This window comes from Triturus cristatus, chromosome 11 (genome assembly GCF_964204655.1).
Source record: "Triturus cristatus chromosome 11, aTriCri1.1, whole genome shotgun sequence".
Lineage (NCBI taxonomy): Eukaryota > Metazoa > Chordata > Amphibia > Caudata > Salamandridae > Triturus > Triturus cristatus.
The window spans coordinates 1,140,808,920-1,140,834,935 of NC_140594.1; the positions used below are offsets into that span (position 1 = coordinate 1,140,808,920).

Consider the following 26,016-nt stretch of genomic DNA (forward strand, 5'->3'; position numbering starts at 1 on the left):
CTTCCTGCTGTCGTGAGAGGCTCTTTCCATGGACATCTGCCTCTTGGAGTCCTCTCAACTTGCTCTCTGATATAACATTTTGTGAGCTGCAGTTACATCCGATGGCTACAAGATGGCGCTGCATTCAGGTGAGAGAACAAGTGTGCACAAAATCGTTGGGGACTTTTGCCAGATTCATCGGTGGATCTTGCCTACTTTTATTCACATGCTAGATATTGCCTAGAAATGCTTTTTAATATAGAGATGCTAGAGTTAGAATGTCTGGTCGGGGTTCAGCCCTTTCATTGTCTACCGCCCGCAACATATTTATTACCAGCACATGTGAGTGGTGACTCTGCTTTTTGGAAAATAGCATCTAATAGGACAATGAATGTAGCAGATGGGGCGATCGAGATGCCTGCCTAATTATTTCATTTTTTTTTTAATTTAACGTCTGATTAATCTGTTCATGATATTTCCGTTTTGTGACATGTTGCATTAAAACAAATCCTGCTTGGAGAACATATAAAAATTTGCACTGCATTGGCCGGGAATCGAACCCGGGTCAACTGCTTGGGAAGCAGCTATGCTCACCACTATACCACCAACGCCCTATGATGTGGTTGCTCTCGGTTCTAAAGATTACAACCCCGAGTTCAATGACTATCTTGCACCAGTTTCAATGGTGCATTTGGTTTAGATACCAACATGAAAAGCAGTAGAAAGTTTCTTGTAGAGGGTAAGGAACTGGGGATTGAAACCAAGGCCAAATCTGTGCAGAAGAGAAGAAATGGAAAGCAGTAGTACAAATAGTGGAAATGAACATATTTAGGCAGCATTGGAAGCAAAGCAGCGAAGAGAAAGAGAGTGCCTTCCATGAAATGCCCAGGAGAATGATAAGAGCAGAACGAAAAGGCAAGAATGACATTCAAAGCATGCCCAGAAAAACGTGTGACGGTCCCACCAGTCATTTATGCTTATAATTGGGTATCTTTACTTTCAAAGTATGGGGTTGATCCTTTGGCGATCACTCTGTTGTGTTTCAGCAGAGACAGATAGTTGAGAAGTCTTTTCTCACATAGCTAGCACAAGCCTGCGCTTTTCCTTGCTTGTAGCGTGGAAATGACAGATTGGTTCTCAGAAGAAAAAACAAGAAATATTATAGCAGAGGATGGTTTCGATCCATCGACCTCTGGGTTATGGGCCCAGCACGCTTCCGCTGCGCCACTCTGCTCCCTTGTAAAAGTGTTCTTTTTATGCAGAGGAGGAGCTTTCAGCGAAGTGGCGAGGGATTGGTGGGTCTCGCTCCTCATTTGCCTAAGCATGCTGCAATGTATGCTGGGTGCAGAAAATCTTCATCTTCTCGTCTCACAGTCAGTCATAACTGAAAGTGCAGACCCTCTTGGGAACTAGCAGTTTTAGGCCTTTACCAAGATAGCAGCTCTCTAACCCTCTCCTCTCTCTTTGATCCTAGCGCTAGCATGCTCAGGATTTGATTTTAACTGGGAGCCAGAGATCTACCCGGTGAGGGCGAGGCTTTTGAGCGTTTGGGAGCGTTCGGGACGTGACGACGTTGGACAGGAAATGTTGCCATCTTGAAATATCCAACCTTCCTGCTGTCATGAGAGGCTCTTTCCATGGACATCTGCCTCTTGGAGTCCTCTCAACTTGCTCTCTGATATAACATTTTGTGAGCTGCAGTTACATCCGATGGCTACAAGGTGGCGCTGCATTCAGGTGAGAGAACAAGTGTGCACAAAATCGTTGGGGACTTTTGCCAGATTCATCGGTGGATCTTGCCTACTTTTATTCACATGCTAGATATTGCCTAGAAATGCTTTTTAATATAGAGATGCTACAGTTAGAATGTCTAGTCGGGGTTCAGCTCGCTTCCGCTGCGCCACTCTGCTCCCTTGTAAAAGTGTTCTCTTTATGCAGAGGAGGAGCTTTCAGCGAAGTGGCGAGGGATTGGTGGGTCTCGCTCCTCATTTGCCTAAGCATGCTGCAATGTATGCTGGGTGCAGAAAATCTTCATCTTCTCGTCTCACAGTCAGTCATAACTGAAAGTGCAGACCCTCTTGGGAACTAGCAGTTTCAGGCCTTTACCAAGATAGCAGCTCTCTAACCCTCTCCTCTCTCTTTGATCCTAGCGCTAGCATGCTCAGGATTTGATTTTAACTGGGAGCCAGAGATCTACCCGGTGAGGGCTTGCCCGGTGTGAGGCTTTTGAGCGTTTGGGAGCGTTCGGGACGTGAGGACATTGGACAGGAAATGTTGCCATCTTGAAATATCCAACCTTCCTGCTGTCGTGAGAGGCTCTTTCCATGGACATCTGCCTCTTGGAGTCCTCTCAACTTGCTCTCTGATATAACATTTTGTGAGCTGCAGTTACATCCGATGGCTACAAGGTGGCGCTGCATTCAGGTGAGAGAACAAGTGTGCACAAACTCGTTGGGGACTTTTGCCAGATTCATCGGTGGATCTTGCCTACTTTTATTCACATGCTAGATATTGCCTAGAAATGCTTTTTAATATAGAGGTGCTAGAGTTAGAATGTCTGGTCGGGGTTCAGCCCTTTCATTGTCTACCGCCCGCAACATATTTATTACCAGCACATGTGAGTGGTGACTCTGCTTTTTGGAAAATAGCATCTAATAGGACAATTAATGTAGCAGATGGGGCGATCGAGATGCCTGCCTAAGTATTTCATTTTTTTTTAAATTTAACGTCTGATTAATCTGTTCATGATATTTCCGTTTTGTGACATGTTGCATTAAAACAAATCCTGCTTGGAGAACATATAAAAATTTGCACTGCATTGGCAGGGAATCGAACCCGGGTCAACTGCTTGGGAAGCAGCTATGCTCACCACTATACCACCAACGCCCTATGATGTGGGTGCTCTCGGTTCTAAAGATTACAACCCCGAGTTCAATGACTATCTTGCACCAGTTTCAATGGTGCATTTGGTTTAGATACCAACATGAAAAGCAGTAGAAAGTTTCTTGTAGAGGGTAAGGAACTGGGGATTGAAACCAAGGCCAAATCTGTGCAGAAGAGAAGAAATGGAAAGCAGTAGTACAAATAGTGGAAATGAACATATTTAGGCAGCATTGGAAGCAAAGCAGCGAAGAGAAAGAGAGTGCCTTCCATGAAATGCCCAGGAGAATGATAAGAGCAGAACGAAAAGGCAAGAATGACATTCAAAGCATGCCCAGAAAAATGTGTGACGGTCCCACCAGTCATTTATGCTTATAATTGGGTATCTTTACTTTCAAAGTATGGGGTTGATCCTTTGGCGATCACTCTCTTGTATTTCAGCAGAGACAGATAGTTGAGAAGTCTTTTCTCACATAGCTAGCACAAGCCTGCGCTTTTCCTTGCTGGTAGCGTGGAAATGACAGATTGGTCCTCAGAAGAAAAAACAAGAAATATTATAGCAGAGGATGGTTTCGATCCATCGACCTCTGGGTTATGGGCCCAGCACGCTTCCGCTGCGCCACTCTGCTCCCTTGTAAAAGTGTTCTCTTTATGCAGAGGAGGAGCTTTCAGCGAAGTGGCGAGGGATTGGTGGGTCTCGCTCCTCATTTGCCTAAGCATGCTGCAATGTATGCTGGGTGCAGAAAATCTTCATCTTCTCGTCTCACAGTTAGTCATAACTGAAAGTGCAGACCCTCTTGGGAACTAGCAGTTTCAGGCCTTTACCAAGATAGCAGCTCTCTAACCCTCTCCTCTCTCTTTGATCCTAGCGCTAGCATGCTCAGGATTTGATTTTAACTGGGAGCCAGAGATCTACCCTGTGAGGGCTTGCCCGGTGTGAGGCTTTTGAGCGTTTGGGAGCATTCGGGACGTGAGGACATTGGACAGGAAATGTTGCCATCTTGAAATATCCAACCTTCCTGCTGTCGTGAGAGGCTCTTTCCATGGACATCTGCCTCTTGGAGTCCTCTCAACTTGCTCTCTGATATAACATTTTGTGAGCTGCAGTTACATCCGATGGCTACAAGGTGGCGCTGCATTCAGGTGAGAGAACAAGTGTGCACAAAATCGTTGGGGACTTTTGCCAGATTCATCGGTGGATCTTGCCTACTTTTATTCACATGCTAGATATTGCCTAGAAATGCTTTTTAATATAGAGATGCTACAGTTAGAATGTCTGGTCGGGGTTCAGCCCTTTCATTGTCTACCGCCCGCAACATATTTATTACCAGCACATGTGAGTGGTGACTCTGCTTTTTGGAAAATAGCATCTAATAGGACAATGAATGTCGCAGATGGGGCGATCGAGATGCCTGCCTAAGTATTTCATTTTTTTTTTAATTTAACGTCTGATTAATCTGTTCATGATATTTCCGTTTTGTGACATGTTGCATTAAAACAAATCCTGCTTGGAGAACATATAAAAATTTGCACTGCATTGGCCGGGAATTGAACCCGGGTCAAGTGCTTGGGAAGCAGCTATGCTCACCACTATACCACCAACGCCCTATGATGTGGGTGCTCTCGGTTCTAAAGATTACAACCCCGAGTTCAATGACTATCTTGCACCAGTTTCAATGGTGCATTTGGTTTAGATACCAACATGAAAAGCAGTAGAAAGTTTCTTGTAGAGGGTAAGGAACTGGGGATTGAAACCAAGGCCAAATCTGTGCAGAAGAGAAGAAATGGAAAGCAGTAGTACAAATAGTGGAAATGAACATATTTAGGCAGCATTGGAAGCAAAGCAGCGAAGAGAAAGAGAGTGCCTTCCATTAAATGCCCAGGAGAATGATAAGAGCAGAACGAAAAGATAAGAATGACATTCAAAGCATGCCCAGAAAAACGTGTGACGGTGCAACCAGTCATTTATGCTTATAATTGGGTATCTTTACTTTCAAAGTATGGGGTTGATCCTTTGGCGATCACTCTCTTGTATTTCAGCAGAGACAGATAGTTGAGAAGTCTTTTCTCACATAGCTAGCACAAGCCTGCGCATTTCCTTGCTGGTAGCGTGGAAATGACAGATTGGTCCTCAGAAGAAAAAACAAGAAATATTATAGCAGAGGATGGTTTCGATCCATCGACCTCTGGGTTATGGGCCCAGCACGCTTCCGCTGCGCCACTCTGCTCCCTTGTAAAAGTGTTCTCTTTATGCAGAGGAGGAGCTTTCAGCGAAGTGGCGAGGGATTGGTGGGTCTCGCTCCTCATTTGCCTAAGCATGCTGCAATGTATGCTGGGTGCAGAAAATCTTCATCTTCTCGTCTCACAGTCAGTCATAACTGAAAGTGCAGACCCTCTTGGGAACTAGCAGTTTCAGGCCTTTACCAAGATAGCAGCTCTCTAACCCTCTCCTCTCTCTTTGATCGTAGCGCTAGCATGCTCAGGATTTGATTTTAACTGGGAGCCAGAGATCTACCCGGTGAGGGCTTGCCCGGTGTGAGGCTTTTGAGCGTTTGGGAGCGTTCGGGACGTGAGGACGTTGGAGAGGAAATGTTGCCATCTTGAAATATCCAACCTTCCTGCTGTCATGAGAGGCTCTTTCCATGGACATCTGCCTCTTGGAGTCCTCTCAACTTGCTCTCTGATATAACATTTTGTGAGCTGCAGTTACATCCGATGGCTACAAGGTGGCGCTGCATTCAGGTGAGAGAACAAGTGTGCACAAAATCGTTGGGGACTTTTGCCAGATTCATCGGTGGATCTTGCCTACTTTTATTCACATGCTAGATATTGCCTAGAAATGCTTTTTAATATAGAGATGCTACAGTTAGACTGTCTAGTCGGGGTTCAGCCCTTTCATTGTCTACCGCCCGTAACATATTTATTACCGGCACATGTGAGTGGTGACTCTGCTTTTTGGAAAATAGCATCTAATAGGACAATGAATGTAGCAGATGGGGCGATCGAGATGCCTGCCTAAGTATTTCATTTTTTTTTTAATTTAACGTCTGATTAATCTGTTCATGATATTTCCGTTTTGTGACATGTTGCATTGAAACAAATCCTGCTTGGAGAACATATAAAAATTTGCACTGCATTGGCCGGGAATCGAACCCGGGTCAACTGCTTGGGAAGCAGCTATGCTCACCACTATACCACCAACGCCCTATGATGTGGTTGCTCTCGGTTCTAAAGATTACAACCCCGAGTTCAATGACTATCTTGCACCAGTTTCAATGGTGCATTTGGTTTAGATACCAACATGAAAAGCAGTAGAAAGTTTCTTGTAGAGGGTAAGGAACTGGGGATTGAAACCAAGGCCAAATCTGTGCAGAAGAGAAGAAATGGAAAGCAGTAGTACAAATAGTGGAAATGAACATATTTAGGCAGCATTGGAAGCAAAGCAGCGAAGAGAAAGAGAGTGCCTTCCATGAAATGCCCAGGAGAATGATAAGAGCAGAACGAAAAGGCAAGAATGACATTCAAAGCATGCCCAGAAAAACGTGTGACGGTCCCACCAGTCATTTATGCTTATAATTGGGTATCTTTACTTTCAAAGTATGGGGTTGATCCTTTGGCGATCACTCTCTTGTATTTCAGCAGAGACAGATAGTTGAGAAGTCTTTTCTCACATAGCTAGCACAAGCCTGCGCTTTTCCTTGCTGGTAGCGTGGAAATGACAGATTGGTTCTCAGAAGAAAAAACAAGAAATATTATAGCAGAGGATGGTTTCGATCCATCGACCTCTGGGTTATGGGCCCAGCACGCTTCCGCTGCGCCACTCTGCTCCCTTGTAAAAGTGTTCTCTTTATGCAGAGGAGGAGCTTTCAGCGAAGTGGCGAGGGATTGGTGGGTCTCGCTCCTCATTTGCCTAAGCATGCTGCAATGTATGCTGGGTGCAGAAAATCTTCATCTTCTCGTCTCACAGTCAGTCATAACTGAAAGTGCAGACCCTCTTGGGAACTAGCAGTTTCAGGCCTTTACCAAGATAGCAGCTCTCTAACCCTCTCCTCTGTCTTTGATCCTAGCGCTAGCATGCTCAGGATTTGATTTTAACTGGGAGCCAGAGATCTACCCGGTGAGGGCTTGCCCGGTGTGAGGCTTTTGAGCGTTTGGGAGCGTTCGGGACGTGAGGACATTGGACAGGAAATGTTGCCATCTTGAAATATCCAACCTTCCTGCTGTCGTGAGAGGCTCTTTCCATGGACATCTGCCTCTTGGAGTCCTCTCAACTTGCTCTCTGATATAACATTTTGTGAGCTGCAGTTACATCCGATGGCTACAAGGTGGCGCTGCATTCAGGTGAGAGAACAAGTGTGCACAAAATCGTTGGGGACTTTTGCCAGATTCATCGGTGGATCTTGCCTACTTTTATTCACATGCTAGATATTGCCTAGAAATGCTTTTTAATATAGAGGTGCTAGAGTTAGAATGTCTGGTCGGGGTTCAGCCCTTTCATTGTCTACCGCCCGCAACATATTTATTACCAGCACATGTGAGTGGTGACTCTGCTTTTTGGAAAATAGCATCTAATAGGACAATTAATGTAGCAGATGGGGCGATCGAGATGCCTGCCTAAGTATTTCATTTTTTTTTTAATTTAACGTCTGATTAATCTGTTCATGATATTTCCGTTTTGTGACATGTTGCATTAAAACAAATCCTGCTTGGAGAACATATAAAAATTTGCACTGCATTGGCCGGGAATCGAACCCGGGTCAACTGCTTGGGAAGCAGCTATGCTCACCACTATACCACCAACGCCCTATGATGTGGGTGCTCTCGGTTCTAAAGATTACAACCCCGAGTTCAATGACTATCTTGCACCAGTTTCAATGGTGCATTTGGTTTAGATACCAACATGAAAAGCAGTAGAAAGTTTCTTGTAGAGGGTAAGGAACTGGGGATTGAAACCAAGGCCAAATCTGTGCAGAAGAGAAGAAATGGAAAGCAGTAGTACAAATAGTGGAAATGAACATATTTAGGCAGCATTGGAAGCAAAGCAGCGAAGAGAAAGAGAGTGCCTTCCATGAAATGCCCAGGAGAATGATAAGAGCAGAACGAAAAGGCAAGAATGACATTCAAAGCATGCCCAGAAAAATGTGTGACGGTCCCACCAGTCATTTATGCTTATAATTGGGTATCTTTACTTTCAAAGTATGGGGTTGATCCTTTGGCGATCACTCTCTTGTATTTCAGCAGAGACAGATAGTTGAGAAGTCTTTTCTCACATAGCTAGCACAAGCCTGCGCTTTTCCTTGCTGGTAGCGTGGAAATGACAGATTGGTCCTCAGAAGAAAAAACAAGAAATATTATAGCAGAGGATGGTTTCGATCCATCGACCTCTGGGTTATGGGCCCAGCACGCTTCCGCTGCGCCACTCTGCTCCCTTGTAAAAGTGTTCTCTTTATGCAGAGGAGGAGCTTTCAGCGAAGTGGCGAGGGATTGGTGGGTCTCGCTCCTCATTTGCCTAAGCATGCTGCAATGTATGCTGGGTGCAGAAAATCTTCATCTTCTCGTCTCACAGTTAGTCATAACTGAAAGTGCAGACCCTCTTGGGAACTAGCAGTTTCAGGCCTTTACCAAGATAGCAGCTCTCTAACCCTCTCCTCTCTCTTTGATCCTAGCGCTAGCATGCTCAGGATTTGATTTTAACTGGGAGCCAGAGATCTACCCGGTGAGGGCGAGGCTTTTGAGCGTTTGGGAGCGTTCGGGACGTGAGGACATTGGACAGGAAATGTTGCCATCTTGAAATATCCAACCTTCCTGCTGTCGTGAGAGGCTCTTTCCATGGACATCTGCCTCTTGGAGTCCTCTCAACTTGCTCTCTGATATAACATTTTGTGAGCTGCAGTTACATCCGATGGCTACAAGGTGGCGCTGCATTCAGGTGAGAGAACAAGTGTGCACAAAATCGTTGGGGACTTTTGCCAGATTCATCGGTGGATCTTGCCTACTTTTATTCACATGCTAGATATTGCCTAGAAATGCTTTTTAATATAGAGATGCTAGAGTTAGAATGTCTGGTCAGGGTTCAGCCCTTTCATTGTCTACCGCCCGCAACATATTTATTACCAGCACATGTGAGTGGTGACTCTGCTCTTTGGAAAATAGCATCTAATAGGACAATGAATGTCGCAGATGGGGCGATCGAGATGCCTGCCTAAGTATTTCATTTTTTTTTTAATTTAACGTCTGATTAATCTGTTCATGATATTTCCGTTTTGTGACATGTTGCATTAAAACAAATCCTGCTTGGAGAACATATAAAAATTTGCACTGCATTGGCCGGGAATTGAACCCGGGTCAACTGCTTGGGAAGCAGCTATGCTCACCACTATACCACCAACGCCCTATGATGTGGGTGCTCTCGGTTCTAAAGATTACAACCCCGAGTTCAATGACTATCTTGCACCAGTTTCAATGGTGCATTTGGTTTAGATACCAACATGAAAAGCAGTAGAAAGTTTCTTGTAGAGGGTAAGGAACTGGGGATTGAAACCAAGGCCAAATCTGTGCAGAAGAGAAGAAATGGAAAGCAGTAGTACAAATAGTGGAAATGAACATATTTAGGCAGCATTGGAAGCAAAGCAGCGAAGAGAAAGAGAGTGCCTTCCATTAAATGCCCAGGAGAATGATAAGAGCAGAACGAAAAGGCAAGAATGACATTCAAAGCATGCCCAGAAAAACGTGTGACGGTGCAACCAGTCATTTATGCTTATAATTGGGTATCTTTACTTTCAAAGTATGGGGTTGATCCTTTGGCGATCACTCTCTTGTATTTCAGCAGAGACAGATAGTTGAGAAGTCTTTTCTCACATAGCTAGCACAAGCCTGCGCTTTTCCTTGCTGGTAGCGTGGAAATGACAGATTGGTCCTCAGAAGAAAAAACAAGAAATATTATAGCAGAGGATGGTTTCGATCCATCGACCTCTGGGTTATGGGCCCAGCACGCTTCCGCTGCGCCACTCTGCTCCCTTGTAAAAGTGTTCTCTTTATGCAGAGGAGGAGCTTTCAGCGAAGTGGCGAGGGATTGGTGGGTCTCGCTCCTCATTTGCCTAAGCATGCTGCAATGTATGCTGGGTGCAGAAAATCTTCATCTTCTCGTCTCACAGTCAGTCATAACTGAAAGTGCAGACCCTCTTGGGAACTAGCAGTTTCAGGCCTTTACCAAGATAGCAGCTCTCTAACCCTCTCCTCTCTCTTTGATCGTAGCGCTAGCATGCTCAGGATTTGATTTTAACTGGGAGCCAGAGATCTACCCGGTGAGGGCTTGCCCGGTGTGAGGCTTTTGAGCGTTTGGGAGCGTTCGGGACGTGAGGACGTTGGACAGGAAATGTTGCCATCTTGAAATATCCAACCTTCCTGCTGTCGTGAGAGGCTCTTTCCATGGACATCTGCCTCTTGGAGTCCTCTCAACTTGCTCTCTGATATAACATTTTGTGAGCTGCAGTTACATCCGATGGCTACAAGATGGCGCTGCATTCAGGTGAGAGAACAAGTGTGCACAAAATCGTTGGGGACTTTTGCCAGATTCATCGGTGGATCTTGCCTACTTTTATTCACATGCTAGATATTGCCTAGAAATGCTTTTTAATATAGAGATGCTACAGTTAGAATGTCTAGTCGGGGTTCAGCCCTTTCATTGTCTACCGCCCGCAACATATTTATTACCAGCACATGTGAGTGGTGACTCTGCTTTTTGGAAAATAGCATCTAATAGGACAATGAATGTAGCAGATGGGGCGATCGAGATGCCTGCCTAAGTATTTCATTTTTTTTTTAATTTAACGTCTGATTAATCTGTTCATGATATTTCCGTTTTGTGACATGTTGCATTGAAACAAATCCTGCTTGGAGAACATATAAAAATTTGCACTGCATTGGCCGGGAATCGAACCCGGGTCAACTGCTTGGGAAGCAGCTATGCTCACCACTATACCACCAACGCCCTATGATGTGGTTGCTCTCGGTTCTAAAGATTACAATCCCGAGTTCAATGACTATCTTGCACCAGTTTCAATGGTGCATTTGGTTTAGATACCAACATGAAAAGCAGTAGAAAGTTTCTTGTAGAGGGTAAGGAACTGGGGATTGAAACCAAGGCCAAATCTGTGCAGAAGAGAAGAAATGGAAAGCAGTAGTACAAATAGTGGAAATGAACATATTTAGGCAGCATTGGAAGCAAAGCAGCGAAGAGAAAGAGAGTGCCTTCCATGAAATGCCCAGGAGAATGATAAGAGCAGAACGAAAAGGCAAGAATGACATTCAAAGCATGCCCAGAAAAACGTGTGACGGTCCCACCAGTCATTTATGCTTATAATTGGGTATCTTTACTTTCAAAGTATGGGGTTGATCCTTTGGCGATCACTCTCTTGTATTTCAGCAGAGACAGATAGTTGAGAAGTCTTTTCTCACATAGCTAGCACAAGCCTGCGCTTTTCCTTGCTGGTAGCGTGGAAATGACAGATTGGTTCTCAGAAGAAAAAACAAGAAATATTATAGCAGAGGATGGTTTCGATCCATCGACCTCTGGGTTATGGGCCCAGCACGCTTCCGCTGCGCCACTCTGCTCCCTTGTAAAAGTGTTCTCTTTATGCAGAGGAGGAGCTTTCAGCGAAGTGGCGAGGGATTGGTGGGTCTCGCTCCTCATTTGCCTAAGCATGCTGCAATGTATGCTGGGGGCAGAAAATCTTCATCTTCTCGTCTCACAGTCAGTCACAACTGAAAGTGCAGACCCTCTTGGGAACTAGCAGTTTCAGGCCTTTACCAAGATAGCAGCTCTCTAACCCTCTCCTCTCTCTTTGATCCTAGCGCTAGCATGCTCAGGATTTGATTTTAACTGGGAGCCAGAGATCTACCCGGTGAGGGCTTGCCCGGTGTGAGGCTTTTGAGCGTTTGGGAGCGTTCGGGACGTGAGGACATTGGACAGGAAATGTTGCCATCTTGAAATATCCAACCTTCCTGCTGTCGTGAGAGGCTCTTTCCATGGACATCTTCCTCTTGGAGTCCTCTCAACTTGCTCTCTGATATAACATTTTGTGAGCTGCAGTTACATCCGATGGCTACAAGGTGGCGCTGCATTCAGGTGAGAGAACAAGTGTGCACAAAATCGTTGGGGACTTTTGCCAGATTCATCGGTGGATCTTGCCTACTTTTATTCACATGCTAGATATTGCCTAGAAATGCTTTTTAATATAGAGATGCTAGAGTTAGAATGTCTGGTCGGGGTTCAGCCCTTTCATTGTCTACCGCCCGCAACATATTTATTACCAGCACATGTGAGTGGTGACTCTGCTTTTTGGAAAATAGCATCTAATAGGACAATGAATGTAGCAGATGGGGCGATCGAGATGCCTGCCTAAGTATTTCATTTTTTTTTTTTTAATTTAACGTCTGATTAATCTGTTCATGATATTTCCGTTTTGTGACATGTTGCATTAAAACAAATCCTGCTTGGAGAACATATAAAAATTTGCACTGCATTGGCCGGGAATCGAACCCGGGTCAACTGCTTGGGAAGCAGCTATGCTCACCACTATACCACCAACGCCCTATGATGTGGGTGCTCTCGGTTCTAAAGATTACAACCCCGAGTTCAATGACTATCTTGCACCAGTTTCAATGGTGCATTTGGTTTAGATACCAACATGAAAAGCAGTAGAAAGTTTCTTGTAGAGGGTAAGGAACTGGGGATTGAAACCAAGGCCAAATCTGTGCAGAAGAGAAGAAATGGAAAGCAGTAGTACAAATAGTGGAAATGAACATATTTAGGCAGCATTGGAAGCAAAGCAGCGAAGAGAAAGAGAGTGCCTTCCATTAAATGCCCAGGAGAATGATAAGAGCAGAACGAAAAGGCAAGAATGACATTCAAAGCATGCCCAGAAAAACGTGTGACGGTGCAACCAGTCATTTATGCTTATAATTGGGTATCTTTACTTTCAAAGTATGGGGTTGATCCTTTGGCGATCACTCTCTTGTATTTCAGCAGAGACAGATAGTTGAGAAGTCTTTTCTCACATAGCTAGCACAAGCCTGCGCTTTTCCTTGCTGGTAGCGTGGAAATGACAGATTGGTCCTCAGAAGAAAAAACAAGAAATATTATAGCAGAGGATGGTTTCGATCCATCGACCTCTGGGTTATGGGCCCAGCACGCTTCCGCTGCGCCACTCTGCTCCCTTGTAAAAGTGTTCTCTTTATGCAGAGGAGGAGCTTTCAGCGAAGTGGCGAGGGATTGGTGGGTCTCGCTCCTCATTTGCCTAAGCATGCTGCAATGTATGCTGGGTGCAGAAAATCTTCATCTTCTCGTCTCACAGTCAGTCATAACTGAAAGTGCAGACCCTCTTGGGAACTAGCAGTTTCAGGCCTTTACCAAGATAGCAGCTCTCTAACCCTCTCCTCTCTCTTTGATCGTAGCGCTAGCATGCTCAGGATTTGATTTTAACTGGGAGCCAGAGATCTACCCGGTGAGGGCGAGGCTTTTGAGCGTTTGGGAGCGTTCGGGACGTGAGGACGTTGGACAGGAAATGTTGCCATCTTGAAATATCCAACCTTCCTGCTGTCGTGAGAGGCTCTTTCCATGGACATCTGCCTCTTGGAGTCCTCTCAACTTGCTCTCTGATATAACATTTTGTGAGCTGCAGTTACATCCGATGGCTACAAGATGGCGCTGCATTCAGGTGAGAGAACAAGTGTGCACAAAATCGTTGGGGACTTTTGCCAGATTCATCGGTGGATCTTGCCTACTTTTATTCACATGCTAGATATTGCCTAGAAATGCTTTTTAATATAGAGATGCTAGAGTTAGAATGTCTGGTCGGGGTTCAGCCCTTTCATTGTCTACCGCCCGCAACATATTTATTACCAGCACATGTGAGTGGTGACTCTGCTTTTTGGAAAATAGCATCTAATAGGACAATGAATGTAGCAGATGGGGCGATCGAGATGCCTGCCTAATTATTTCATTTTTTTTTTAATTTAACGTCTGATTAATCTGTTCATGATATTTCCGTTTTGTGACATGTTGCATTAAAACAAATCCTGCTTGGAGAACATATAAAAATTTGCACTGCATTGGCCGGGAATCGAACCCGGGTCAACTGCTTGGGAAGCAGCTATGCTCACCACTATACCACCAACGCCCTATGATGTGGTTGCTCTCGGTTCTAAAGATTACAACCCCGAGTTCAATGACTATCTTGCACCAGTTTCAATGGTGCATTTGGTTTAGATACCAACATGAAAAGCAGTAGAAAGTTTCTTGTAGAGGGTAAGGAACTGGGGATTGAAACCAAGGCCAAATCTGTGCAGAAGAGAAGAAATGGAAAGCAGTAGTACAAATAGTGGAAATGAACATATTTAGGCAGCATTGGAAGCAAAGCAGCGAAGAGAAAGAGAGTGCCTTCCATGAAATGCCCAGGAGAATGATAAGAGCAGAACGAAAAGGCAAGAATGACATTCAAAGCATGCCCAGAAAAACGTGTGACGGTCCCACCAGTCATTTATGCTTATAATTGTGTATCTTTACTTTCAAAGTATGGGGTTGATCCTTTGGCGATCACTCTCTTGTATTTCAGCAGAGACAGATAGTTGAGAAGTCTTTTCTCACATAGCTAGCACAAGCCTGCGCTTTTCCTTGCTGGTAGCGTGGAAATGACAGATTGGTCCTCAGAAGAAAAAACAAGAAATATTATAGCAGAGGATGGTTTCGATCCATCGACCTCTGGGTTATGGGCCCAGCACGCTTCCGCTGCGCCACTGTGCTCCCTTGTAAAAGTGTTCTCTTTATGCAGAGGAGGAGCTTTCAGCGAAGTGGCGAGGGATTGGTGGGTCTCGCTCCTCATTTGCCTAAGCATGCTGCAATGTATGCTGGGTGCAGAAAATCTTCATCTTCTCGTCTCACAGTCAGTCATAACTGAAAGTGCAGACCCTCTTGGGAACTAGCAGTTTCAGGCCTTTACCAAGATAGCAGCTCTCTAACCCTCTCCTCTCTCTTTGATCCTAGCGCTAGCATGCTCAGGATTTGATTTTAACTGGGAGCCAGAGATCTACCCGGTGAGGGCGAGGCTTTTGAGCGTTTGGGAGCGTTCGGGACGTGAGGACGTTGGAGAGGAAATGTTGCCATCTTGAAATATCCAACCTTCCTGCTGTCCTGAGAGGCTCTTTCCATGGACATCTGCCTCTTGGAGTCCTCTCAAATTGCTCTCTGATATAACATTTTGTGAGCTGCAGTTACATCCGATGGCTACAAGGTGGCGCTGCATTCAGGTGAGAGAACAAGTGTGCACAAAATCGTTGGGGCCTTTTGCCATGATTCATTGGTGGATCTTGCCTACTTTTATTCACATGCTAGATATTGCCTAGAAATGCTTTTTAATATAGAGATGCTAGAGTTAGAATGTCTGGTCGGGGTTCAGCCCTTTCATTGTCTACCGCCCGCAACATATTTATTACCAGCACATGTAAGTGGTGACTCTGCTTTTTGGAAAATAGCATCTAATAGGACAATGAATGTAGCAGATGGGGCGATCGAGATGCCTGCCTAAGTATTTCATTTTTTTTTTAATTTAACGTCTGATTAATCTGTTCATGATATTTCCGTTTTGTGACATGTTGCATTAAAACAAATCCTGCTTGGAGAACATATAAAAATTGGCACTGCATTGGCCGGGAATCGAACCCGGGTCAACTGCTTGGGAAGCAGCTATGCTCACCACTATACCACCAACGCCCTATGATGTGGTTGCTCTCGGTTCTAAAGATTACAACCCCGAGTTCAATGACTATCTTGCACCAGTTTCAATGGTGCATTTGGTTTAGATACCAACATGAAAAGCAGTAGAAAGTTTCTTGTAGAGGGTAAGGAACTGGGGATTGAAACCAAGGCCAAATCTGTGCAGAAGAGAAGAAATGGAAAGCAGTAGTACAAATAGTGGAAATGAACATATTTAGGCAGCATTGGAAGCAAAGCAGCGAAGAGAAAGAGAGTGCCTTCCATGAAATGCCCAGGAGAATGATAAGAGCAGAACGAAAAGGCAAGAATGACATTCAAAGCATGCCCAGAAAAACGTGTGACGGTCCCACCAGTCATTTATGCTTATAATTGGGTATCTTTACTTTCAAAGTATGGGGTTGATCCTTTGGCGATCACTCTCTTGTATTTCAGCAGAGACAGATAGTTGAGAAGTCTTTTCTCACATAGCTAGCACAAGCCTGCGCTTTTCCTTGCTGGTAGCGTGGAAATGACAGATTGGTTCTCAGAAGAAAAAACAAGAAATATTATAGCAGAGGATGGTTTCGATCCATCGACCTCTGGGTTATGGGCCCAGCACGCTTCCGCTGTGCCACTCTGCTCCCTTGTAAAAGTGTTCTCTTTATGCAGAGGAGGAGCTTTCAGCGAAGTGGCGAGGGATTGGTGGGTCTCGCTCCTCATTTGCCTAAGCATGCTGCAATGTATGCTGGGTGCAGAAAATCTTCATCTTCTCGTCTCACAGTCAGTCATAACTGAAAGTGCAGACCCTCTTGGGAACTAGCAGTTTCAGGCCTTTACCAAGATAGCAGCTCTCTAACCCTCTCCTCTCTCTTTGATCGTAGCGCTAGCATGCTCAGGATTTGATTTTAACTGGGAGCCAGAGATCTACCCGGTGAGGGCTTGCCCGGTGTGAGGCTTTTGAGCGTTTGGGAGCGTTCGGGAAGTTAGGACGTTGGACAGGAAATGTTGCCATCTTGAAATATCCAACCTTCCTGCTGTCGTGAGAGGCTCTTTCCATGGACATCTGCCTCTTGGAGTCCTCTCAACTTGCTCTCTGATATAACATTTTGTGAGCTGCAGTTACATCCGATGGCTACAAGATGGCGCTGCATTCAGGTGAGAGAACAAGTGTGCACAAAATCGTTGGGGACTTTTGCCAGATTCATCGGTGGATCTTGCCTACTTTTATTCACATGCTAGATATTGCCTAGAAATGCTTTTTAATATAGAGATGCTAGAGTTAGAATGTCTGGTCGGGGTTCAGCCCTTTCATTGTCTACCGCCCGCAACATATTTATTACCAGCACATGTGAGTGGTGACTCTGCTTTTTGGAAAATAGCATCTAATAGGACAATGAATGTAGCAGATGGGGCGATCGAGATGCCTGCCTAAGTATTTCATTTTTTTTTTAATTTAACGTCTGATTAATCTGTTCATGATATTTCCGTTTTGTGACATGTTGCATTAAAACAAATCCTGCTTGGAGAACATATAAAAATTTGCACTGCATTGGCCGGGAATCGAACCCGGGTCAACTGCTTGGGAAGCAGCTATGCTCACCACTATACCACCAACGCCCTATGATGTGGTTGCTCTCGGTTCTAAATATTACAACCCCGAGTTCAATGACTATCTTGCACCAGTTTCAATGGTGCATTTGGTTTAGATACCAACATGAAAAGCAGTAGAAAGTTTCTTGTAGCGGGTAAGGAACTGGGGATTGAAACCAAGGCCAAATCTGTGCAGAAGAGAAGAAATGGAAAGCAGTAGTACAAATAGTGGAAATGAACATATTTAGGCAGCTTTGGAAGCAAAGCAGCGAAGAGAAAGAGAGTGCCTTCCATGAAATGCCCAGGAGAATGATAAGAGCAGAACGAAAAGGCAAGAATGACATTCAAAGCATGCCCAGAAAAACGTGTGACGGTCCCACCAGTCATTTATGCTTATAATTGGGTATCTTTACTTTCAAAGTATGGGGTTGATCCTTTGGCGATCACTCTCTTGTATTTCAGCAGAGACAGATAGTTGAGAAGTCTTTTCTCACATAGCTAGCACAAGCCTGCGCTTTTCCTTGCTGGTAGCGTGGAAATGACAGATTGGTCCTCAGAAGAAAAAACAAGAAATATTATAGCAGAGGATGGTTTCGATCCATCGACCTCTGGGTTATGGGCCCAGCACGCTTCCGCTGCGCCACTCTGCTCCCTTGTAAAAGTGTTCTCTTTATGCAGAGGAGGAGCTTTCAGCGAAGTGGCGAGGGATTGGTGGGTCTCGCTCCTCATTTGCCTAAGCATGCTGCAATGTATGCTGGGTGCAGAAAATCTTCATCTTCTCGTCTCACAGTTAGTCATAACTGAAAGTGCAGACCCTCTTGGGAACTAGCAGTTTCAGGCCTTTACCAAGATAGCAGCTCTCTAACCCTCTCCTCTCTCTTTGATCCTAGCGCTAGCATGCTCAGGATTTGATTTTAACTGGGAGCCAGAGATCTACCCGGTGAGGGCTTGCCCGGTGTGAGGCTTTTGAGCGTTTGGGAGCGTTCGGGACGTGAGGACATTGGACAGGAAATGTTGCCATCTTGAAATATCCAACCTTCCTGCTGTCGTGAGAGGCTCTTTCCATGGACATCTTCCTCTTGGAGTCCTCTCAACTTGCTCTCTGATATAACATTTTGTGAGCTGCAGTTACATCCGATGGCTACAAGGTGGCGCTGCATTCAGGTGAGAGAACAAGTGTGCACAAAATCGTTGGGGACTTTTGCCAGATTCATCGGTGGATCTTGCCTACTTTTATTCACATGCTAGATATTGCCTAGAAATGCTTTTTAATATAGAGATGCTAGAGTTAGAATGTCTGGTCGGGGTTCAGCCCTTTCATTGTCTACCGCCCGCAACATATTTATTACCAGCACATGTGAGTGGTGACTCTGCTTTTTGGAAAATAGCATCTAATAGGACAATGAATGTAGCAGATGGGGCGATCGAGATGCCTGCCTAAGTATTTCATTTTTTTTTAAATTTAACGTCTGATTAATCTGTTCATGATATTTCCGTTTTGTGACATGTTGCATTAAAACAAATCCTGCTTGGAGAACATATAAAAATTTGCACTGCATTGGCCGGGAATCGAACCCGGGTCAACTGCTTGGGAAGCAGCTATGCTCACCACTATACCACCAACGCCCTATGATGTGGGTGCTCTCGGTTCTAAAGATTACAACCCCGAGTTCAATGACTATCTTGCACCAGTTTCAATGGTGCATTTGGTTTAGATACCAACATGAAAAGCAGTAGAAAGTTTCTTGTAGAGGGTAAGGAACTGGGGATTGAAACCAAGGCCAAATCTGTGCAGAAGAGAAGAAATGGAAAGCAGTAGTACAAATAGTGGAAATGAACATATTTAGGCAGCATTGGAAGCAAAGCAGCGAAGAGAAAGAGAGTGCCTTCCATTAAATGCCCAGGAGAATGATAAGAGCAGAACGAAAAGGCAAGAATGACATTCAAAGCATGCCCAGAAAAACGTGTGACGGTGCAACCAGTCATTTATGCTTATAATTGGGTATCTTTACTTTCAAAGTATGGGGTTGATCCTTTGGCGATCACTCTCTTGTATTTCAGCAGAGACAGATAGTTGAGAAGTCTTTTCTCACATAGCTAGCACAAGCCTGCGCTTTTCCTTGCTGGTAGCGTGGAAATGACAGATTGGTCCTCAGAAGAAAAAACAAGAAATATTATAGCAGAGGATGGTTTCGATCCATCGACCTCTGGGTTATGGGCCCAGCACGCTTCCGCTGCGCCACTCTGCTCCCTTGTAAAAGTGTTCTCTTTATGCAGAGGAGGAGCTTTCAGCGAAGTGGCGAGGGATTGGTGGGTCTCGCTCCTCATTTGCCTAAGCATGCTGCAATGTATGCTGGGTGCAGAAAATCTTCATCTTCTCGTCTCACAGTCAGTCATAACTGAAAGTGCAGACCCTCTTGGGAACTAGCAGTTTCAGGCCTTTACCAAGATAGCAGCTCTCTAACCCTCTCCTCTCTCTTTGATCGTAGCGCTAGCATGCTCAGGATTTGATTTTAACTGGGAGCCAGAGATCTACCCGGTGAGGGCGAGGCTTTTGAGCGTTTGGGAGCGTTCGGGACGTGAGGACGTTGGACAGGAAATGTTGCCATCTTGAAATATCCAACCTTCCTGCTGTCGTGAGAGGCTCTTTCCATGGACATCTGCCTCTTGGAGTCCTCTCAACTTGCTCTCTGATATAACATTTTGTGAGCTGCAGTTACATCCGATGGCTACAAGATGGCGCTGCATTCAGGTGAGAGAACAAGTGTGCACAAAATCGTTGGGGACTTTTGCCAGATTCATCGGTGGATCTTGCCTACTTTTATTCACATGCTAGATATTGCCTAGAAATGCTTTTTAATATAGAGATGCTAGAGTTAGAATGTCTGGTCGGGGTTCAGCCCTTTCATTGTCTACCGCCCGCAACATATTTATTACCAGCACATGTGAGTGGTGACTCTGCTTTTTGGAAAATAGCATCTAATAGGACAATGAATGTAGCAGATGGGGCGATCGAGATGCCTGCCTAATTATTTCATTTTTTTTTTAATTTAACGTCTGATTAATCTGTTCATGATATTTCCGTTTTGTGACATGTTGCATTAAAACAAATCCTGCTTGGAGAACATATAAAAATTTGCACTGCATTGGCCGGGAATCGAACCCGGGTCAACTGCTTGGGAAGCAGCTATGCTCACCACTATACCACCAACGCCCTATGATGTGGTTGCTCTCGGTTCTAAAGATTACAACCCCGAGTTCAATGACTATCTTGCACCAGTTTCAATGGTGCATTTGGTTTAGATACCAACATGAAAAGCAGTAGAAAGTTTCTTGTAGAGGGTAAGGAACTGGGGATTGAAACCAAGGCCAAATCTGTGCAGAAGAGAAGAAATGGAAAGCAGTAGTACAAATAGTGGAAATGAACATATTTAGGCAGCATTGGAAGCAAAGCAGCGAAGAGAAAGAGAGTGCCTTCCATGAAATGCCCAGGAGAATGATAAGAGCAGAACGAAAAGGCAAGAATGACATTCAAAGCATGCCCAGAAAAACGTGTGACGGTCCCACCAGTCATTTATGCTTATAATTGGGTATCTTTACTTTCAAAGTATGGGGTTGATCCTTTGGCGATCACTCTCTTGTATTTCAGCAGAGACAGATAGTTGAGAAGTCTTTTCTCACATAGCTAGCACAAGCCTGCGCTTTTCCTTGCTGGTAGCGTGGAAATGACAGATTGGTCCTCAGAAGAAAAAACAAGAAATATTATAGCAGAGGATGGTTTCGATCCATCGACCTCTGGGTTATGGGCCCAGCACGCTTCCACTGCGCCACTGTGCTCCCTTGTAAAAGTGTTCTCTTTATGCAGAGGAGGAGCTTTCAGCGAAGTGGCGAGGGATTGGTGGGTCTCGCTCCTCATTTGCCTAAGCATGCTGCAATGTATGCTGGGTGCAGAAAATCTTCATCTTCTCGTCTCACAGTCAGTCATAACTGAAAGTGCAGACCCTCTTGGGAACTAGCAGTTTCAGGCCTTTACCAAGATAGCAGCTCTCTAACCCTCTCCTCTCTCTTTGATCCTAGCGCTAGCATGCTCAGGATTTGATTTTAACTGGGAGCCAGAGATCTACCCGGTGAGGGCGAGGCTTTTGAGCGTTTGGGAGCGTTCGGGACGTGAGGACGTTGGAGAGGAAATGTTGCCATCTTGAAATATCCAACCTTCCTGCTGTCCTGAGAGGCTCTTTCCATGGACATCTGCCTCTTGGAGTCCTCTCAAATTGCTCTCTGATATAACATTTTGTGAGCTGCAGTTACATCCGATGGCTACAAGGTGGCGCTGCATTCAGGTGAGAGAACAAGTGTGCACAAAATCGTTGGGGCCTTTTGCCATGATTCATTGGTGGATCTTGCCTACTTTTATTCACATGCTAGATATTGCCTAGAAATGCTTTTTAATATAGAGATGCTAGAGTTAGAATGTCTGGTCGGGGTTCAGCCCTTTCATTGTCTACCGCCCGCAACATATTTATTACCAGCACATGTAAGTGGTGACTCTGCTTTTTGGAAAATAGCATCTAATAGGACAATGAATGTAGCAGATGGGGCGATCGAGATGCCTGCCTAAGTATTTCATTTTTTTTTAAATTTAACGTCTGATTAATCTGTTCATGATATTTCCGTTTTGTGACATGTTGCATTAAAACAAATCCTGCTTGGAGAACATATAAAAATTGGCACTGCATTGGCCGGGAATCGAACCTGGGTCAACTGCTTGGGAAGCAGCTATGCTCACCACTATACCACCAACGCCCTATGATGTGGTTGCTCTCGGTTCTAAAGATTACAACCCCGAGTTCAATGACTATCTTGCACCAGTTTCAATGGTGCATTTGGTTTAGATACCAACATGAAAAGCAGTAGAAAGTTTCTTGTAGAGGGTAAGGAACTGGGGATTGAAACCAAGGCCAAATCTGTGCAGAAGAGAAGAAATGGAAAGCAGTAGTACAAATAGTGGAAATGAACATATTTAGGCAGCATTGGAAGCAAAGCAGCGAAGAGAAAGAGAGTGCCTTCCATGAAATGCCCAGGAGAATGATAAGAGCAGAACGAAAAGGCAAGAATGACATTCAAAGCATGCCCAGAAAAACGTGTGACGGTCCCACCAGTCATTTATGCTTATAATTGGGTATCTTTACTTTCAAAGTATGGGGTTGATCCTTTGGCGATCACTCTCTTGTATTTCAGCAGAGACAGATAGTTGAGAAGTCTTTTCTCACATAGCTAGCACAAGCCTGCGCTTTTCCTTGCTGGTAGCGTGGAAATGACAGATTGGTTCTCAGAAGAAAAAACAAGAAATATTATAGCAGAGGATGGTTTCGATCCATCGACCTCTGGGTTATGGGCCCAGCACGCTTCCGCTGCGCCACTCTGCTCCCTTGTAAAAGTGTTCTCTTTATGCAGAGGAGGAGCTTTCAGCGAAGTGGCGAGGGATTGGTGGGTCTCGCTCCTCATTTGCCTAAGCATGCTGCAATGTATGCTGGGTGCAGAAAATCTTCATCTTCTCGTCTCACAGTCAGTCATAACTGAAAGTGCAGACCCTCTTGGGAACTAGCAGTTTCAGGCCTTTACCAAGATAGCAGCTCTCTAACCCTCTCCTCTCTCTTTGATCGTAGCGCTAGCATGCTCAGGATTTGATTTTAACTGGGAGCCAGAGATCTACCCGGTGAGGGCTTGCCCGGTGTGAGGCTTTTGAGCGTTTGGGAGCGTTCGGGAAGTGAGGACGTTGGACAGGAAATGTTGCCATCTTGAAATATTCAACCTTCCTGCTGTCGTGAAAGGCTCTTTCCATGGACATCTGCCTCTTGGAGTCCTCTCAACTTGCTCTCTGATATAACATTTTGTGAGCTGCAGTTACATCCGATGGCTACAAGATGGCGCTGCATTCAGGTGAGAGAACAAGTGTGCACAAAATCGTTGGGGACTTTTGCCAGATTCATCGGTGGATCTTGCCTACTTTTATTCACATGCTAGATATTGCCTAGAAATGCTTTTTAATATAGAGATGCTAGAGTTAGAATGTCTGGTCGGGGTTCAGCCCTTTCATTGTCTACCGCCCGCAACATATTTATTACCAGCACATGTGAGTGGTGACTCTGCTTTTTGGAAAATAGCATCTAATAGGACAATGAATGTAGCAGATGGGGCGATCGAGATGCCTGCCTAAGTATTTCATTTTTTTTTTAATTTAACGTCTGATTAATCTGTTCATGATATTTCCGTTTTGTGACATGTTGCATTAAAACAAATCCTGCTTGGAGAACATATAAAAATTTGCACTGCATTGGCCGGGAATCGAACCCGGGTCAACTGCTTGGGAAGCAGCTATGCTCACCACTATACCACCAACGCCCTATGATGTGGTTGCTCTCGGTTCTAAATATTACAACCCCGAGTTCAATGACTATCTTGCACCAGTTTCAATGGTGCATTTGGTTTAGATACCAACATGAAAAGCAGTAGAAAGTTTCTTGTAGAGGGTAAGGAACTGGGGATTGAAACCAAGGCCAAATCTGTGCAGAAGAGAAGAAATGGAAAGCAGTAGTACAAATAGTGGAAATGAACATATTTAGGCAGCTTTGGAAGCAAAGCAGCGAAGAGAAAGAGAGTGCCTTCCATGAAATGCCCAGGAGAATGATAAGAGCAGAACGAAAAGGCAAGAATGACATTCAAAGCATGCCCAGAAAAACGTGTGACGGTCCCACCAGTCATTTATGCTTATAATTGGGTATCTTTACTTTCAAAGTATGGGGTTGATCCTTTGGCGATCACTCTCTTGTATTTCAGCAGAGACAGATAGTTGAGAAGTCTTTTCTCACATAGCTAGCACAAGCCTGCGCTTTTCCTTGCTGGTAGCGTGGAAATGACAGATTGGTCCTCAGAAGAAAAAACAAGAAATATTATAGCAGAGGATGGTTTCGATCCATCGACCTCTGGGTTATGGGCCCAGCACGCTTCCGCTGCGCCACTCTGCTCCCTTGTAAAAGTGTTCTCTTTATGCAGAGGAGGAGCTTTCAGCGAAGTGGCGAGGGATTGGTGGGTCTCGCTCCTCATTTGCCTAAGCATGCTGCAATGTATGCTGGGTGCAGAAAATCTTCATCTTCTCGTCTCACAGTTAGTCATAACTGAAAGTGCAGACCCTCTTGGGAACTAGCAGTTTCAGGCCTTTACCAAGATAGCAGCTCTCTAACCCTCTCCTCTCTCTTTGATCGTAGCGCTAGCATGCTCAGGATTTGATTTTAACTGGGAGCCAGAGATCTACCCGGTGAGGGCGAGGCTTTTGAGCGTTTGGGAGCGTTCGGGACGTGAGGACGTTGGACAGGAAATGTTGCCATCTTGAAATATCCAACCTTCCTGCTGTCGTGAGAGGCTCTTTCCATGGACATCTGCCTCTTGGAGTCCTCTCAACTTGCTCTCTGATATAACATTTTGTGAGCTGCAGTTACATCCGATGGCTACAAGATGGCGCTGCATTCAGGTGAGAGAACAAGTGTGCACAAAATCGTTGGGGACTTTTGCCAGATTCATCGGTGGATCTTGCCTACTTTTATTCACATGCTAGATATTGCCTAGAAATGCTTTTTAATATAGAGATGCTAGAGTTAGAATGTCTGGTCGGGGTTCAGCCCTTTCATTGTCTACCGCCCGCAACATATTTATTACCAGCACATGTGAGTGGTGACTCTGCTTTTTGGAAAATAGCATCTAATAGGACAATGAATGTAGCAGATGGGGCGATCGAGATGCCTGCCTAAGTATTTCATTTTTTTTTTAATTTAACGTCTGATTAATCTGTTCATGATATTTCCGTTTTGTGACATGTTGCATTAAAACAAATCCTGCTTGGAGAACATATAAAAATTTGCACTGCATTGGCCGGGAATCGAACCCGGGTCAACTGCTTGGGAAGCAGCTATGCTCACCACTATACCACCAACGCCCTATGATGTGGTTGCTCTCGGTTCTAAATATTACAACCCCGAGTTCAATGACTATCTTGCACCAGTTTCAATGGTGCATTTGGTTTAGATACCAACATGAAAAGCAGTAGAAAGTTTCTTGTAGCGGGTAAGGAACTGGGGATTGAAACCAAGGCCAAATCTGTGCAGAAGAGAAGAAATGGAAAGCAGTAGTACAAATAGTGGAAATGAACATATTTAGGCAGCTTTGGAAGCAAAGCAGCGAAGAGAAAGAGAGTGCCTTCCATGAAATGCCCAGGAGAATGATAAGAGCAGAACGAAAAGGCAAGAATGACATTCAAAGCATGCCCAGAAAAACGTGTGACGGTCCCACCAGTCATTTATGCTTATAATTGGGTATCTTTACTTTCAAAGTATGGGGTTGATCCTTTGGCGATCACTCTCTTGTATTTCAGCAGAGACAGATAGTTGAGAAGTCTTTTCTCACATAGCTAGCACAAGCCTGCGCTTTTCCTTGCTGGTAGCGTGGAAATGACAGATTGGTCCTCAGAAGAAAAAACAAGAAATATTATAGCAGAGGATGGTTTCGATCCATCGACCTCTGGGTTATGGGCCCAGCACGCTTCCGCTGCGCCACTCTGCTCCCTTGTAAAAGTGTTCTCTTTATGCAGAGGAGGAGCTTTCAGCGAAGTGGCGAGGGATTGGTGGGTCTCGCTCCTCATTTGCCTAAGCATGCTGCAATGTATGCTGGGTGCAGAAAATCTTCATCTTCTCGTCTCACAGTTAGTCATAACTGAAAGTGCAGACCCTCTTGGGAACTAGCAGTTTCAGGCCTTTACCAAGATA

The 26,016-nt window shown here is 44.8% G+C and overlaps 13 non-coding genes across 13 annotated transcripts; all 13 read right to left on the reverse strand.

The window, feature by feature from the left end:
• Positions 1–518: 518 nt before the first annotated feature.
• TRNAG-CCC (transfer RNA glycine (anticodon CCC)) lies at positions 519–590 on the reverse strand. The gene has a single exon. It is a non-coding gene; the product is annotated as a tRNA-Gly (tRNA).
• A 5,401-nt stretch (positions 591–5,991) lies between these two features.
• TRNAG-CCC (transfer RNA glycine (anticodon CCC)) lies at positions 5,992–6,063 on the reverse strand. The gene has a single exon. It is a non-coding gene; the product is annotated as a tRNA-Gly (tRNA).
• A 1,527-nt stretch (positions 6,064–7,590) lies between these two features.
• Positions 7,591–7,662, reverse strand: TRNAG-CCC (transfer RNA glycine (anticodon CCC)). Its single transcript has one exon. It is a non-coding gene; the product is annotated as a tRNA-Gly (tRNA).
• Positions 7,663–9,178: 1,516 nt separating this feature from the next.
• Positions 9,179–9,250, reverse strand: TRNAG-CCC (transfer RNA glycine (anticodon CCC)). The gene has a single exon. It is a non-coding gene; the product is annotated as a tRNA-Gly (tRNA).
• Positions 9,251–10,777: 1,527 nt separating this feature from the next.
• Positions 10,778–10,849, reverse strand: TRNAG-CCC (transfer RNA glycine (anticodon CCC)). The gene has a single exon. It is a non-coding gene; the product is annotated as a tRNA-Gly (tRNA).
• A 1,530-nt stretch (positions 10,850–12,379) lies between these two features.
• On the reverse strand, positions 12,380–12,451 carry TRNAG-CCC (transfer RNA glycine (anticodon CCC)). Its single transcript has one exon. It is a non-coding gene; the product is annotated as a tRNA-Gly (tRNA).
• A 1,516-nt stretch (positions 12,452–13,967) lies between these two features.
• On the reverse strand, positions 13,968–14,039 carry TRNAG-CCC (transfer RNA glycine (anticodon CCC)). Its single transcript has one exon. It is a non-coding gene; the product is annotated as a tRNA-Gly (tRNA).
• Positions 14,040–15,556: 1,517 nt separating this feature from the next.
• Positions 15,557–15,628, reverse strand: TRNAG-CCC (transfer RNA glycine (anticodon CCC)). The gene has a single exon. It is a non-coding gene; the product is annotated as a tRNA-Gly (tRNA).
• Positions 15,629–17,155: 1,527 nt separating this feature from the next.
• TRNAG-CCC (transfer RNA glycine (anticodon CCC)) lies at positions 17,156–17,227 on the reverse strand. Its single transcript has one exon. It is a non-coding gene; the product is annotated as a tRNA-Gly (tRNA).
• A 1,527-nt stretch (positions 17,228–18,754) lies between these two features.
• TRNAG-CCC (transfer RNA glycine (anticodon CCC)) lies at positions 18,755–18,826 on the reverse strand. The gene has a single exon. It is a non-coding gene; the product is annotated as a tRNA-Gly (tRNA).
• Positions 18,827–20,342: 1,516 nt separating this feature from the next.
• On the reverse strand, positions 20,343–20,414 carry TRNAG-CCC (transfer RNA glycine (anticodon CCC)). Its single transcript has one exon. It is a non-coding gene; the product is annotated as a tRNA-Gly (tRNA).
• Positions 20,415–23,530: 3,116 nt separating this feature from the next.
• Positions 23,531–23,602, reverse strand: TRNAG-CCC (transfer RNA glycine (anticodon CCC)). The gene has a single exon. It is a non-coding gene; the product is annotated as a tRNA-Gly (tRNA).
• A 1,516-nt stretch (positions 23,603–25,118) lies between these two features.
• On the reverse strand, positions 25,119–25,190 carry TRNAG-CCC (transfer RNA glycine (anticodon CCC)). The gene has a single exon. It is a non-coding gene; the product is annotated as a tRNA-Gly (tRNA).
• Between the last annotated feature and the right edge of the window lie 826 nt (positions 25,191–26,016).